We start from the raw sequence: 17284 nt of genomic DNA, 5'->3' as shown, positions 1-17284 counted from the left end.
ATTCGTATGGAGTGTAGCCACGTATGGAAGTGAAACAAGTACGATAATTAGTTTAGACAAGAAGAGAATAGAAGCTTTTGAAATGTGGTGCTACAGAAGAATGCTGAAGATCAGATGGGTAAATCATGTAACTAATGAGGAGGTACTGAGTAGAATTGAGGAGAAGAGGAATTTGTGGCACAACTTGACAAGAAGAAGGGATCGGTTGGTAGGACATGTTCTGAGGCATCAACAGATCACCAATTTAATATCGGAGGGCAGTGTGGAGGGTAAAAATCGTAGAGGGAGACCAAGAGATGAATACACTAAGCAGATTCAGAAGGATTTAAGTTGCAGTAGTTACTTGGAGATGAAGAAGCTTGCGCAGGATGGAGTAGCATGGAGGGCAGCGTCAAACCAGTCTCTGTACCGAAGATCACAACAACAGTAGACAAGTAGCATTACACACTAGTCAGTTTGCTGATGTAAGACACTGTTGGGTGGGGCAAACAAAACATTCTCAAAACTAACAAATGCACCTCCCGACATGATAAACAGCGCACACGTGGTCACACTATTCAGTCAGAATATAAACGCAAGTGGTTCAACAAAAGCCGTCCATCAGCATGGAGTTGCAAGGTTTCGTTTGTGAGTTTGATGATAAGTTCTTCAGCACTGGTGGGGAAATGTTATTTTGTTAATTAAGTGAAGTCAAAGTTAGTGCAGAACAGCACTTTAATGTGCAACAGCACTGTAATACCACCAAATACAGCAGCTGTCTGAAGAGAAATGCTGAAAATGGCAGCAGACAAATGCTGTTAGTTGAGCAGACAGGTTCATCTTCAATTGTACAAACATTTAAAGACAGGTGAAATGATGGTGTCTTGCAACATCCCATCTGAGAAGCTGAAGAATCCACATTTCAGACAGTTCTTGAGAAGTACACAAAACATCCTGTTCCAGGTTAATCTATATTGAGTAAGAACTATTTATCAGTGTGCTATGAAGAGAAGCTCAAAAAAAAAAAATAAATAAATAAAATAAAAAAAAAATTGTGTTGCTGAACTAAAGATCAACGTCCCTATACAAAGGTACCAATGTGGGTGGACATTATGTTGCAGATGTTATGGGGTGTTCTGAAAGTTGACAGGCCTGGAAAAATGTTCCTCCTAATGCGTGAAGCTCTTGAGAGAGAGTACAAACAGTTGCCATTTTGTTTCACAACTCTGTGAAGCTACTGTGACAAGATGTTGTGAGCAGAGAAAATGTTTTGCTTCTAGCAACAGATGGTGCTTCATACACGGCTAAAGCAGCTGAGGGCTTCAAATTCTCTACCGCAGTATGGTTTATGTCATTTGACTCGTGCATGCGTTACGCAGAGTCGCAGAAGAGGTGTGATCAAATTGCTCCGATGTAGGAAAATTAATTACACACACACACACCTTGTCTGGAAACTTGACATCACCAATGCCAACTTTCCAGTGGTAACAAAAGCCATCACAAGACTGGCAGCTGCAGGTATTCAACTACATTTTGGAAAATGATGTCAACAATGAAACAGGTCAGCAGTTATTGACCTCTCCTATCACCTTACTTAAAGAGGAGTTTAACAATGGTGTATTTCAGTTTCTTTGGAAAAATGTCTTGACTCAGTTGATGCATTACATATTTCCAATAATACGAGGCTTATTTTATGAGAATAAATCTTTAGTACTCTACTGGAACACCATCAAAACCAGATAAGTTTCTATTGATGAATAAGTTCAAAATGGAATGAAATTTTAATCACGAAATAACTGTTACATGATAAACATCACCGTGAAGGTTGACAAGTATCAGACTGGTGCTTCACGATATGACACTTGCTGTTTCTGTGAGTGCATTTAGTTGATTACACTGTCAGTTTTAAAAGAAAACAGCTGCAGATCCTAAGAACAAAATCTGTAACTGTGTGCTACCGGCCGTTCTGCCAAGTTGTCAGTTACATTTTATGCACAATATTTCGACATCTCACGCAGCCGTCTTCCACGGATGCTATGAGTTTTGCTGTTACTCACTTCCCAGACTCCAAACAGACTGTGTGGAGTGGAGTCCACCCAGCAAGTGCACAAAACAGTAAAACTCACAGCACCTAAAGAAGAAGGCTCGTCCAGTTGTTGAAATATTGTGCACGAGATGGAAACGACAACTCAGCAAAACACCAGAGTGTACACCTATGATCAGTCACCCTGAGATAACCAGAGAGGTCACAACAGTGCTGTTTAAAACACAAAATTGTTTGTCATGCAGCATTCCATACTCCTAGATTTCTGTAAAGCATCTGACACGGCACCACACTGCCGACTGTTAAAGAAGGTACGAGCATACGGAATAGGTCCCCAGATTTTGTGAGTGGTTCACAGACTTCTTGAGTAACAGAACCCAGTACATTGTGCCTGATGATGTGTGTTCATCAGAGACAGGAGTGCCCCGGGAAAGTGTGACAGGAAAGTTGTTGTTTTCCTACATATGTAAATGATTTGGTGGACAGTAGTCTGCGGTTGTTAGCTAATGTTGCTGTGGTGTACAGTAAGTTGCCATCGTTGAGTGACTGTAGGAGGATAGTTGATGACTCAGACAAAATTTCTAGTTGGTGTGGTGAATGGCTGCTACCTCTAAATGTAGAAAAATGTAAGTTAATGCAGATGAGTAGGAAAAACAAACCCACAGTTTACAAATAATGAGATGCTTGACACATTCATGTCAGTTAAATATCTAGGCGTAATGCAAAGCGATATGAAATTGAATGAGCATATAAGGACTGCAGTGGGGAAGGCGAATGGTCCACTTTGGTTTATTTTAGGAAAGTGAGGTTCATCTGTAAAGGAGACTACATGTAGGACACTAGTGCAACCTCTTCTCGAGCTCTGCTCGAATGTTTGGGATCCGCAATAGGTCGGACTAAACGAAGACATCGAAGGAATTCAGAAGCAGGCTGCTAGATTTGTTACTAATATGTTTCAACAATAATCAAGTATTATGGAGATGCATCAAGAACTCAAATGGAATCACCGGAGGGAAGACAGCATTCTTTTTGAGGAGCACTATCCATAAAATTTAGAGAGCCACCATTTGTGGCAGACTGCAGAGCGATTCTACTGCCGCCAATGTACAATTCTTGTAACGACCACAAAGATAAGCTCAGAGAGATTAGCGGCCACATGGAGCCATATAGACAGTTGTTTTTCCCTCGCTCTATTTGCAGCTAGAACAGGAAAGGAAATGACTAGTAGTAGTAGAGCATGCCTTCCAACATGCACCATACAGTGGCTTGCGGAATCTGGATGTAGATGTAGATTCCTATGAACATTGTTATTTGTAATGTAGCTAATATGAATTTTCAATTCTTAAATCTACAGATTCAGATAATTTTAGAAGGAATGGCCAACAAGGAATGTTTTCTATTTTCTTATCAACTGCCAAATGTTCCTGCCCAAATATCTTTGCTTTCTGTTTGTAGTATATGTTGAAATCCTTTGCATCAGAGTACGTAACTTAACTCCGAATACTAGACCCACAGGAACCTGTGCAAATCACTTTTCAGTTGAAGGAAATTTTTATTATAAGCAACAAAAATTGTTGTAACATAAATGTACCAAGAAGTGAGTGTAAGAATTTCGAGATCCGTAAAGCAGCCTCTGCAAGGGGCACCACCATCTCTCTACTTTACATAATATTCTTGCTGCTCATTTCTCCTGAATAAAAACATTATTTATTTTAACAATATTGTGAAAAGCCATACAGAGGACTAGAGGATGGACGGACAGATGGACGGACTGACTCTCTCTCTCTCTCTCTCTCTCTCTCTCTCTCTCTCTCTCTCTCTCCCTCTCTCTCTCTCTCTGCCACCTGTGGCCACTGTGGCTGAGCTGAGTCGTATATGTGCCCGACAGGAGCAGCTATCCTGTTGTGATGGTAAGGAGGCAGCATGGGGTGCAGAGTGGGGTGGGGGAAGGTGTCGTGCTGCTTGTGGGAGCTTGCAAGGGCGCATTGGGGATAGGGTAGGGCATTTAGGTTTGGGAGGTTTGTAAGTGTGGGGAGTGGGGGGGGGAGGATGGGAGGGGAGGCGATTGGGAAAGGAGGAGAGAAGAAGAGATGGGGAAAAAGACTAGTGACTAATGGGTATGTTAGTCGAATAGAAGACCGTGTATTGCTGGAGTGAGAGCAGGGAAGGGGATAGGTAAGTGGAGGACAGGGACTAATGAAGGCTGAGGCCAGGGGGGTTACGGTAATAGGATTGATTGCAGGCAGAGTTCCCACCTGTGCAGTTCAGAAAAACTGCTTCCGCAGGTAGTCCTACCTCTGATGGGGTAGAAGATGTCTGACTGGAGTATGTGGTTGGGAGAATGTACGAGATAGGTCTTACCTCCAGGTCTATTTCAGGGCACACTGAGAGGTAGTGAAAACCGTTGCTCCAGTCGTACGTGGTGCTGAGGCACGAGATGAATGCTGCTCTGTAGCCAGATGCTGAGTAAGTAGGAGGTGGTAGATGGCTGGAGAGACAAGGTATGCGAGATCTGCTTCTGTAAAAGGTTGGGACGGTAATTTCGGTCTACGAAGGTCTCGGTGGGATACTCGGTATATTTGCTCTGGCACTGCTCGTCCCTGCAGATGGGATGACCACGGGTGGTTAGTCTGTATGCAGGCCATTTCTCGGTACGGAATGGGTGGCAGCTGTCAAAGTGGAGGTACTGTCAGTGTTTGGAAGGTTTGGTATGGACAGAGGTACTGATGAAGCTATTCTTGAGGTGGAGGTTAGCATTGAGGAAGGTGTTGAGGTTTTGGGGGAATGTGGCTAGGGTGACCTCACCCTCAGTCCAGATCATGAGGGTGTCACCAATGAATCTGAAATGGTGAGCGGTTGGACTCTGGGTAGTTAGAAAATATTGCTCTAGATGGCCCATGAATAGTTTGGCATAGAATGACCCCATGTGGGTGCCCATAGCTATTTATTTTACGTGCTTTCTCCCAGAGGACAACTCCTTATGAACACTATTGGGGGGGGGGAGGGGGGTAAGCCAACATCAAACAATGTAAAATTCAGAACGAATGATATATTACAAATAAGTGTGGCTTCAGCTGCCAAAGCCCCAGTCGTGTGTGTGTGTGTGTTTCTGACAAAAGCTTATTTGTGACAGTCTTTTTGTTGTGCCTACCTTCGACTCAGCATCTCCGCTATATGGTGAGTAGCAACTATCATTTTCATAAAACAAGCCAACAGTCTGTTTTACATTTACACAGTGGAAGATGCTACAAACAGTGTTACCTTTACTGTGTGACCATTAATGTGTACTTCTGTTGCCACCATGTTTGAGTGCAGTACACATTTCCAGCATTAAGTGCGGCACTATATACCGTATGGCCTAAACACTTCTTGAAACAGTTCACACATTCTAAGCAGCCACTAATTACAGTATAGCTTGGAACATTATGGCGAACTCACTCAATTTGACCTTTCATACAAAATTGCGGTTTCAACACTGCTGTGGTCTTCAGCACAAAGACTGGTTTGAGGCAGCTCTCCGTGAAGTCTATCTTTGGCAAGCCTCTTTCCTGATCACACTATAGGTACAACAACCTGCATCCACTTCAGTTTGCTTAGTGTATTCAAACCTTGTTCTTCCTCTACAATTTTAACCCTATCCCCTCCATCACCAAACTGACAATCCCTTGATGCCCCAGCATACATCATCTTTTAGCCAAGATGTGACAAATTTCTTTTCTTTCTAATTTGATCCAGAACTACTTCACTAATTATCCACTACCACTTATCTTCAGCAGCCTTCTGTAGTATGACATTTCAAAAGCTCTTCTCCTCTTGCCTGAAATGATGACCGTCCAAATTTCTCTTCCATACAAGGCTATACTTCATATAAAGACGTTCACAAAGGACTCCCAAAGATTTAAATTAATATTCAATATTAAAAATTTCTGTTTTTCAGAAACGATTTGCTCGCAACTGTGGCAACACATTTGATATGCCAAGCTGGCGGAGACCGTTCCTAGGGCGTGCGACATCTCAGTTGCGAGTGGCAGTGGACGGCAAACTGAACGGCAGCGGCTGTGGTGAATTCGACAGTTCCTGACTGGCAATGTCACTGCCTTCTGCTACCATAGCACGAACTTAAATCTTCAGTGTGCAGAGTCTGCAGCTTTTCGACTGGCTGCTCGGCCGGGTCACAGAAGCGGAACACAGCCCCAATCGCCTAACGCCAATGCTAACAGCGTGCAGCAAGTGTCGTTTTGGTGCGGCCACTGGCAATGTCCTCTTAACACAATCTACTTGCCGACTTCTCGGTCCTGCCGTGGTTTGTGCAGCTGGCAGACACTGGGCTGCCAGCAGTCCGTGATAGGTGCGCTGCAGCAATTTGACTCTTACAGCTGCAGTCTTGTTTCTGTACAAGACATTTCTTTTCGCTCCCTGTATTTTATGCATGACAACTTAAGAATTCCAAATAGTGCATTCCGAGCAGTGGCAGCAGGAGAAAAATATAAACGTATTAAAATCCGCAGGCTTTTGGAATCAGTGTCTTCTCCTCTCTGGTGCCTAAAGCTCACCAGACCTTTTCCTTCACCCCTCTTTCCATCCCCTTCAACTCTTCTGTCAGAAGAATGAGCCACTGGCTCTGAAAGCTTGCAGATTTCAATATCTTTGTACATGTTTCCTCCTGCTGCCACTTGGTGAGTAGATTTTTTACCTATTCAATTACATTATATTTTCAAAAATTGATTAATTTTTTTGATATATTAAATAGTGTATTCCAGTCCACAGTGTCAGAGATTTAACACATCTATCTAAAATGTATGCTTCAATCTATCTTCTAAGATACATCATAGGTCATTATTGTCTCCACTTAAGCCAATTCATTACCAAATGCAAATGTCTTAATAACAAAACTTACCACATGTTCTTCTTTGAGAAGCACTGGGACAAGTGAGACCAACACAGGCTCTTCTGCCTTACAATACACCTGAAAAAAGAATTAAACCTGTATCTCTGTACACTAGATATTAAAAGTGATTAGTTAACATTAACTTTAATCCAAACAAAAGGGAGCTCAATCGCAATTAAAATAAAAAATACAAAGTTAGGCAACATACGCAACTACACATTGAGCAACACCCTCAGTCCTACCAATGAACAATTGGTACTAACTGTACACAATTTTGACAGGAGAGTGTGTGACCGTGCTGCTAAGCAGACCCCATTTGTGGTTTGGCAACCAGTCCAAGTCCACAACAGAGTCATATGAACTTACCCTACATTATGTCTTGTAGCATTACAATGGCTGTCTGTAACAGAATTACTTTCTCTGTGTCAACCAGCTCTGATTCCAGAAGGATCAGCAGTGCAGAACCCAACTTTCATTCTTCTCTTATGACATTGTGAGAGCCACAGATTGGGCCAAACAGCTGAACAGATTATTTCTAAACTTTCAAAAAGCATTTGAGTTGGTATGATGGCAATGCTTATGGACAACAGTACAACTGTATGTGATATCAAACAATATTTATGACTTCATTATCCACAATAGGCAGCACGCAAATACGGGCTGTACCTATAAGTATGACACATTCTCCTGGTGAAAAGCAAATATCGAATGTAGCCTGCATTACAAAATTTTTGGGAAAGTTCAATTAGACAGTACTTTTAGTTCTATATCTCTCTCTTCCCTTCTTCAAATCCCACATAACTAAGGGTGACCCCCCCCCCCCTGTCCCTCCCAATTTCTCTCTCTCTCTCTCTCTCTCTCTCTCTCTCTCTCTCTCTCTCTCTCTCTCTCTCTCTCTCTCTCTCTCTCACTCACACACACACACACAAACTCACTACTCACACACTTAACTGCACCTATTGATAGTTGTGTTTGATTCTAGTAATCGAGCAGTTTACAATTTACATTACATCATTTGTCAGTCCTTGAACGATGTGCAAATCATCTTCAAGACTCACTACATTTAACAATAATTTCCTAACAATATCAAATCCCTGTACACAATGGCAACATTTGCAAAGAGCTTCACAGAGCTAGCAAGCTAGCCTACTTGTACACTTATGCGCAGTAGGTTGGTTGGTTGTTTCGGGGAAGGAGACCTTTGAAAGGAACCATCCCGGCATTTGCCTGGAGTGATTTAGGGAAATCATGGAAAATGTAAATCAGGATGGCCGGACGCGGGATTGAACTGTCGTGCTCCCGAATGCGAGTCCAGTGTCTAACCACTGCACCACCGCACTCGGTTGTTGCACAGTACAATTTTGACTCAATACAATGTGTATTTTCCAATTCACTCACTATCAACTGTAGTAGATAAGAAATTGATCAACACGCTTTCTCTGCTACAGCTAAAGCACATTCAATTAATAGGTATCTCATTGGTTTAGTCAACGGGGGGGGGTGGGGGGGGGAGGGGGGGGAGGGGGGGGGAAGAAATCAGTCAATAATCTGCCAATGATTAGAAAACAGATTAGAACACCGTGGTCTAATGAAAGAAAGAGACTTCATTCTGAAAGAATGAAACAAATTTGGGCACAAAGAAAGGCCAACCATCAAACGTGACCTTGATGGATTGTACCTCGCGTGGTCCTACTGGGCCCATACGTGAATAATAATTATCTCTCATTTTATTATAACTTCATCAATATCAACTGCATGTTGCTGTGGTCTTCATTCAAAAGTCTTTTGTTTTACGCCGCACGCCAATGGTACTGAGTATGTTACACCATGAGTGGTCAAATGTCTGGTATTTTTACCACAACGCATTTATCAAGTGCTATAAAACAAGGAAACCCACCAATAAATTACAACACTCTACCTACTGACCTATACTGAAATATTTATGTCTGCCCACAGTGTAATGTACCTCAAAGCTCTTGTGCCATTAGGCGTCATCATCAATAGCAAAAGGCAACAGCAAACATGCACTGTCAAACATAAAACTCTTCCTCGAACATCTCATGTTAGTATGGTATACTCTCAAGGCACAGTTGTTAAACTAAAGCTGCCGCTGTCACCTACTAAAAATAGCACTCGACTGCAAAGCATATGTCAGAGCCCTCAACAATGTTACTTTCTACTGTAAAATTTATGAAAATCAAAAGTTCTAAAAATTCTAAAAACAATTACTACACCTGTGTTTCATTGTGTACATCCATACGGAAGACAACTGAAAACATTAAACCTAATGCCACTAATTCGAATAAATCTGTTGCTGTTCCCTGAGGAGATATCGCTAAAGTGACACTAGTGTCGTCCAATTTAACACGCAAACTGTGCCTCGAGAGTGTAACCTGCCAATATGAGATGTTCTGAGAAGAGTTTTATGTATGACAATGCACATTTGCTGCTGGATTTTACTGCTGATGATGCCTAATGGCACAGAAGCTTTATGGTATGATTAAAGGGAGATACAAATATTTTTATATGGGTCAGTATGTGTAGTATTGTGATTTCTTCACTGGTTTTTTTATTTTATAGCACTCAATAATGAGGTAACATAGTCCCAAACATGTTGCGGTAAAAGTATCACTCATCTGACAACTGGTGGCATAACATCCCCAGTACCGATTCACATGCCTGCTGTACAATGGCTTTGCAACAGATAAGCAGCTTCCCACATCGGTGTATCCCGATCAGACCTCTTCTTCACGCACAACTACCACAATCTATATCTTTTGGGACCTGCTTCCCGTAGTTACACCTAGGTTTCCCTCTACAATTCTTACCCTCCACACTTACTTACCGAGTGGAACAACACGGCACTGAAAACGGGCTACTTCTGTTCTCAGAGAGCTGGCAATGACGTACCACATTTTCCTCTGACACGGTCCACTGCGTGGAGCACTAGAACCGCCCTTCTGAGGCTCAAATCCATTCCCAGGACACAACACTAGCACACTCACTCTCCACATTAAAGGGGTAGACACAGCACTGTCCACGTCCTGGTGCAAGCCAGCCTACCTCAATGCAGGCTACCACTAGACACAGAGCTCCCGCCACATTGCAGCCCTCAATACTGCAAGTCTTCCAAAACAGTGTGGCCCTCGTGCAAACTGATGGGCCACCACACTCCCAGATGCGGCAGTCATTTAGCGGCACCACTCGACCCACCGTCATCCGGCCACGACAGAAACACACACACCGAATGAGGTGGCGCAGTGGTTAGGACACTGGACTGGCATTCGGGAGGACGACGGTTCGATCCCATGTCCGGCCGTCCCGGTTTAGGTTTTCCGTGATTTCTCTAAATCATTCCAGGCAAATGCCAGGACGGTTCCTCTGAAAGGGCACGGCCGACTTCCTTCCCTAATCCGATGAGACCGATGACTTCGCTGTTTGGTCTCCTCCCCTAAAACAACAGAAACACATTACAGAAGGAAACTGTGTTTCCATTTCGACCCAGCAGGTATTAATAGCTCAAGTCAGTAAAAACTTTTTTACTGTCTAGATCCCGTGCACTATAAAACATTAAAATGTGAAGACTAATTTCATTTGACCACACAATCATCTTCAGATCACTCATGGTGAAATATGTATCAGCAGATAACATATTAAAAACCCTGCATCATCTAGAGTATTTACATAATTATAAGACAAGGTTTCTTTCCAAATGTTCCATTCAAAAGCTACAGGGTTGTCTTAAATTGGCTGATTGAACTACTTTTCTGAGGTCACCATTATCACATTGTTTAGTAATGTGCACAGTAGTAGGATTACATTTACAGTGGTCATCATGAAGATGAAGCTTTGTGCAATTTTATTTTAAATAATTCTGAAGGGCAGGGCTCGGCAAATGATACATTCCAACAAGCTCGAGAGTTCCCGATACACCGAAGTGCTCGGTACAGTATCGACGTTACTCGAACGATCACGTGACACTGACTACTGCAAGAGATACACGAGAAATAATGAACTAGCCACAACGTCTATTGCACTGATTGACATTTGACAGTTTGGTGAAACACAGGAGGAAATAGAATTAAAGTCTATCAACTTACAAGCTCTTGTTGTATTTTAACAGGTTTCCAATAAACATTCTCATACATGTATAAATATTCTATACAAACATTAATGCAATTTTTTAAGTAAAGGTAACATTCAAATATAGAAATTTTTGTCCTTCAAAGAACATTAGTTGATTCGGAAACCAGATCAAAATTTTATTTGGTTATGAGACACTGTAATGATTTACTACGTAGATTGCAAATGAGAAATTTGACCACTGTTCATGTATTACAATACCATGTAAAAACATTACCTGATTTTACTCAGCTGTATACCACGTTGGTGAAATTCAGTTGAAACAAGAAGGAAAATTAATATAGAATGACGTGGCTAACAAAGGAAGTAGATCATATTAAACAGACTGTAATTGTCAAAGCAAAAATAAATTACAGTCGCAAGACCCGTTGTGGAGATAGTACCGACAGACGTCAGTAGATCGCGGGATGAGCAAAACTTCGAGAGTGGAACGGAATCTTAAATGCAATCTTTTATTTACATATTAGTTGGTGTTGTTACATATGACCTGCATACTAGCAGATATTGCAGTCTGTTTTTGACAGTTATTCAAGCTTGGAAGGAGAACAGTGACACCAGCTTGGCTGAGAGCTATGATGATTGCATGGAGGGAAGCACTGAGCCCACAGCAAATTTCATCATGTTGTTATGCGTGGTAGTCTATACCAACTACTTTTGCTTTCTACACTCAAGAGCCAAAGAAACTGGTACACCTGCCGAATATTACGTAGGGCCCCTACGAGCACGCAGAAGTGCCGCAACACGACGTGGCATGGACTCTACTAATGCCTGAAGTAATGCTGGAGGGAACTGACAACAGGAATCCTGAAGGCCTGTCCACAAATCCCTAAGAGTGTGAGGAGATGGAACTCTTGAGAATAGCACGTTGCAAGGCATCCCAGATATGTTCAATAACGATCGGGAGTTTGGTGGCCAGCAAAAGTGTTTAAACTCAGAATAGTGTTCCTGGAGCAACTCTGTAGCAATTCTGGGTTGGTGGGGTGTCGCATTGTCCTGCTGTAATTGCCCCGTATTGTCCTACTGGAATTGCCCAAGTCTGTCAGAATGCACAATGAACATGAATGGATGCAGGTGATCAGACAGCATGCTTACGTATGTGTCACCAGTCAGAGCCATATCTAGACTTATCAGGGGTCCCATATCACTCAAACTGCACATGCCCCACACCATTACAGAACCTCCACCAGCTTAAACAGTCAACTGATGGCATGCAGGGTGCATGGATTCATGAGGTTGTCTCCATAACTGTATATAATTTGAAACAAAACTCGTCCGACCAGGCAAATGTTTCCAGTGATCATAAGTCCAATGTTGGTGTTGACCGGACCCAGGCAAGGCCTAAAGCTTTGTGTCATGCTGTCATCAAGGGTACACGAGTGGGTTTTCGGTTCCGAAATCCTGGATCGATGATGTTTCGTTGAATTGTTCACACACTGACACTTGTTGATAACCCAGTATTGAAATCTGCAGCAATTTGCATAAGCGTTGCAGTTCTGTCACATTGAACAATTGTCTTCAGTTGTCATCGCTCTCGTTCTCGCAGGACTGTTTTCCAGCCATTGTGATGTCTCAGATTTGCTGTTTTACCAGATCCCCGATAGTCACAGTACACAGTACACTCATGAAATGGTCGTACAGCAAAATCCGCATTTCATTGCTAGCTCAGGGATGCTGTGTACCATCACTCATGCACTGGCTGTAACACCACATTCAAACTCATTTAAATCTTGGGAACCTACCATTGTAGCAGCAGTAACTGATCTAAGAACTGCCCCAGACATTTGTTGTCTTGTAAAGGCAATGCCGACCGCAGCGCCGTATTCTGCCTGTTTACAAATCTCTGTGTTATAATAAACATGCTTATACCAGTTTCTTCAGCACTTCAGTGTATGAACATCTACTGTGTTTAAACTGCAGTTTGCCCAAATGCATTTGTAGTCGGAATTGAACTGACTTTAAAATTGGACAAATACTCAACAATAGTATTCATAACTGCACAAGACAATAAAAGCCTAGATCTAGGCAAGTGATGTACTTCTGTGTTTCTTGCTGCAATGTTGTCAACACTCTCCGTGACGTATGACAAGAATGAAAGGGGGTATATCAGGTGGTTCTACACAGAGTGGGGGGAGGTGACATGTTTGGAAGTGAGATTATAACATACTCATCTCAGCATAGAGGTGAAATCTGGTATGTATACAGGAAAAAATAGCTGTGTTCTCAAATTCCAACATAACAACCACTCCAGAAATAGCCACATATTCTGAAGAAACAGCCATATGTTTGTGACAATGAAGGTATAAATTTCACGGCTGTGCCATTAGGTTGATGATGGTGATGACCCAAGATAGTGGTAGCACATACTACATGGATTGTAAGCATAAAAGGCAGAAAAGAAAACAGTACAAAAATTCATGTGAACAATTTCTTGTTGTTTATTTTATTTCTCCAAGTGTTATCAAAATTTAGACAATCAATAAATGGCAAAAGTTTAGAATAGTTATAAGGTTACCTTTTTGGCAGATACTTTATGTGTATAAAACAGTTTGTAATTCTAGTAAATCTGAATCTCTTAAAAATAAATTTCTCTCAAGGAGCCTCTCATTAAAAAAATGAATAAATAAAAAAAAATTAAAAAATTGGGCCATTTTATATTCAGGGGCATCTTACACTCAAGTAAATACAGTATGAAGCTGGCAGCATGCCAGTATGAGTAACACCTTTGCAGCTAATCAAACACTACACTTTGAGATAATAATGTTTTATTAGTCAGCACAGTAATAAGACAAGCAACTGATAACACACGTAATATCATAATCCCGCATGCTACTTTAAGTAACACACATCCATTATCTGCACACACACACTGATGCTCGCGCCATGGCAGGTAGCGAGGTACTGACTGCTGGAGCACACCATCTTTCCACTGTCGGTCGTTCGCGACATCGCTGACAGACAGGTGAAGAGTGGTGTACGAGCTGAGGTAGCTACACGTTTTTATTTGTCGTTAATCACTTCCTTAACCTCCTGATGGATCTGTTATTGTGAAAAACGGCAAGTTCCACCACAGTTTGGAGTTGACAAACTGTAGATGAATGAGTTCAAAGGTCAGAGGAGGGAAATGGTGTATGGCCTTGAGTAGGACTGTCCCTAGTAGAGCACTGTGCTGCTCAAAACCACCTTCAGGTTGATGAAAGCTTACAATTTTTTCAAAACTGCTCTAAAATGCTATTCTTGTGGGTGTGTCATCACTGGATTATATGCATCATAAAAATCTTAAAATATGCATGAAAAATGCTTAAAATGCACAAAAAGTTCAGAAATCTACAAGATTAAATAATAAAAAAACATAGGAGTTACTGCGTGCATCACATCTCAAAGTCGAACCTGTGCATATCAATTACGAGGAAGAGTGCTAGCCATGCCAAAGATCGGTACATTTAGAATGTTGATATCACTTTCTGAATAATTTCTGGTAGAGGTTAGGAAGGGGGGGGGAGGCTTTCTGGGATTATTTTCTAAAAATTTGCAAAATGGGGACTCATACTGTATTTCAAGAGTTGTTCCTTCTTCACTATTGTTGTCGGTAACAAACAGACGTGATGTGAGTTGAGTCACAACAAAACAATCGATACGTACAGGACCAACTTCGAGATATACTGCACGCAGGGGGGGCACACTCAAAAACCCAGTAATATTTTATTTAAAAAACAACACACAATCATGAAATTTTTAACATCATTAACTTTTAATTAATACTATTGGACCAAAGCATCATTTACAATTTATTTTACATTTTTCTACTATTGTAAATACATACAAACAAGTACTGTTCCAAAAGTTTGACGGTAAGATTGTGTCTTCGATCACTCAAAACATTTTTATAAGTAGAAAAGGACCGTTCTACATCAACTGAGGTGACTGGGCAGTATTTGAATTTGGGTGCTATGTTGGCACTTACCGTTTCTGGTAAAAGTTCACCCATCCCATTAATGAAACTATCAATATGGTACAAGGGTTCAAAGCCTGGGTTATTGTATAAAATGTTTTCAAACTTTTCTATAAGTTTTCTCGGGAATACCTCCGAAAATGAGCAGCTCACTAGAATAATTTCATTCATTAACTGAATAGATTCATTCAATGCCAAACCTTGAGTTTCAAGCTTTTTAATACTTGCAGGCATATGGGAAAAGTAGTGCTAATCACAGCAATGTCTTTTTTAATACTGGAATCATTAAAAGCTTCCTTGGATTGGCAAACTGCCAAAGTCTCTGCACTATTAAAGTCATTTACTACCCCTCTAATGGCCTTGAAATTATCATTGTAAAATGACACAGCTTCAACCTACGTACCCCAATGAGTTACGACTGGAATAATTCAATGATTATTAAGAATCCACCTCAATTGCAAATAGAAACCAGATGTTGACCTAGGTTTCGCCGCGGATAACCGTGCCTTCTTCGAACACACTAAAACTACAAACTGTATTAATGCTGGGCGATGCCTATTTACGCAGTTTGTAGTTTTAGTGTGTTCCGAAGAAGGCGTGGTTATCTGCACCGAAACCTAGGCGAACATCCGATTTCTATTTGCAATCGAGGCGGACTCTTTATAATCATTGCACATTTGGTAGTTTTTCTTTGTAGGTCTTGATGTGAGCAGGAGCCTTTAGAAACACTTTCTCTGTGGGTGAAATCAGTTTAATTACATTCAGCAAGGCGATGTGCTCAGTGAACAAAGCACATCACACGAATCAAATTACGATAAAATACTCCGAGGGCTTTTCCTGCTTTGATCATATAGGGAGCAGCATCTCAAATAAACACAAACACACTTGCATCTGCAGAAGATTTTGGATATATTTTTCTAATACCCTCAATCACAAATCTAGTGATCGTAGAATGATTTACTTTTTCAAGTTCTTTGCATAACACTAAATAGGAAGAAGAAGGCTCTTCTTTTAAAACACCAACAATTAAATTTGCAAAGTACAGGTCACAACTGTCTACAGTTTCATCAACTGAAATTCAGATCATGTTGCCCTCGAGTTCATTGCGTATTTCTTCCAGAACATTACGCACATTGTCGGTATGTAACTTTTACACAATGTCGATTCATCTGGTATATTTTGATTTAAGCAATATTTCTGCAGGAAGCCTTAGAGGATAGAGTTTACAGGATTGTGAGGAGGAATATTGCTTGCAATGAATGCTCTGCACAGATCCATGTTAAACAGACTTTTTTGGTTACCTCTGGACAAGTCCCTGCTACTGCAACTTGCTGTTATCAGAAATTTTTTTCATCACCTTTTCTTCTGCATTCCTGTGATAGGAATATTTGTCTCGGCATGCTGATCTACTTGAAACTTTTTTTTTTTTGCACAAAACATTTTCTTTCACAGACTTGAAAACATAAAATAATTCCGTCACACGTAAATGTTCCGGGACGATCAGCTATCCACGAAACGACCATTCTTTTTTCGGGTGGTATGGCACACGACACGTTATACACTGCACATCATTAACACGTTCAACTGTGTACGAGTAAGCAGAAAGCTAAACTGAAACAGCGGATGTGCGACTAAAAGCTCGCGTAATTTAATTTATTTGTTGCGAACGCATACGGCGGGACAGTGGGGGGGATTAACAGGGGGGCCACAGGCGCAGGAGCACTGACTCTGTACGCCTCTTCCTGTTCCTATTCTGTAATGATTTCGCCATGCAGTGGGCTTTCGGTTAGCTATTACACGCAGTTTTAGGTGCGGTGAATGTGTGAGACATAAAAACTAGATAGAGCTAGAGACTACCCGTCTCAATTTTTAAAATATTGTAAACAGAGTGAAATATGTATCGTCACCAGTTTTTATTAAAATATGCAATAACTGGTGAAAAGGAGAGAAATATGCAAATGCATATGCAGCATGCAAATGCGTATAATATGGTCCCTAGTCTTCACCAAACATCCCTCGGTTGGGATCGCGCCACAGCTTCAGCATATGGTCTATAGAGACTCGTGCATAATGCTCGAGGATGACATCGTTTTGAAATTTTCTCAACATTTAACTCGTAACAAGTATTAAGTCTGATGTCTGTACTTCCTACAAAAAGTACATAAAAATTCTCTAAGTTGACTACGATCTAGACCTCCGTAGTGCTGTTAATTGTCATTAGGGCCAGGGTTACATTTTTTCTTCATTTAGACAACATTTTCGCATTAAAATACATTTGCTA

This window comes from Schistocerca piceifrons, chromosome 11 (genome assembly GCF_021461385.2).
Source record: "Schistocerca piceifrons isolate TAMUIC-IGC-003096 chromosome 11, iqSchPice1.1, whole genome shotgun sequence".
Taxonomy (NCBI): Eukaryota; Metazoa; Arthropoda; class Insecta; order Orthoptera; family Acrididae; genus Schistocerca; species Schistocerca piceifrons.
This window is presented reverse-complemented; position numbering follows the sequence as displayed.